The sequence below is a fragment of the Teleopsis dalmanni genome, chromosome 1, assembly GCF_002237135.1.
Source record: "Teleopsis dalmanni isolate 2A chromosome 1, ASM223713v2, whole genome shotgun sequence".
Classification (NCBI taxonomy): domain Eukaryota; kingdom Metazoa; phylum Arthropoda; class Insecta; order Diptera; family Diopsidae; genus Teleopsis; species Teleopsis dalmanni.
The window spans coordinates 231,983,856-231,984,250 of NC_051846.1; positions in this window are offsets into that span (position 1 = coordinate 231,983,856).

Below are 395 nucleotides of genomic sequence, written 5' to 3' on the forward strand. Positions count from 1 at the left end.
TTAGCGCTTCATAATCGCTCGGGTCACAAGAATGAGGTGTGATTGGTCGCGAATTTAAGATAGCTTCGATTTCAATCAGTGCTGTTCCAAGCTCCTCAAAGGTGAATCGAGTATTTGATAGTGTTCGATACAGATGGCCTTTCGCGCTTTTTACAGCCGCTTCCCATAGACCTCCAAAGTGAGGTGCTCGGGGCGGTATAAAATTGAAATTTATGAATTGGTTGCTGCAAAAGGTCTGCAGCATCACTTGATTAGACTTCTCGAAAAACATTCTTTTTAACTCTGCTAGTTTATTGTTAGCCCCAACGAAGTTCGTGGCGTTGTCGCAATAGATGTCTGATGGTAACCCTCGTCTACCGATTAACCTTTTCAGTGCTGCAATAAATGCCTCCGTA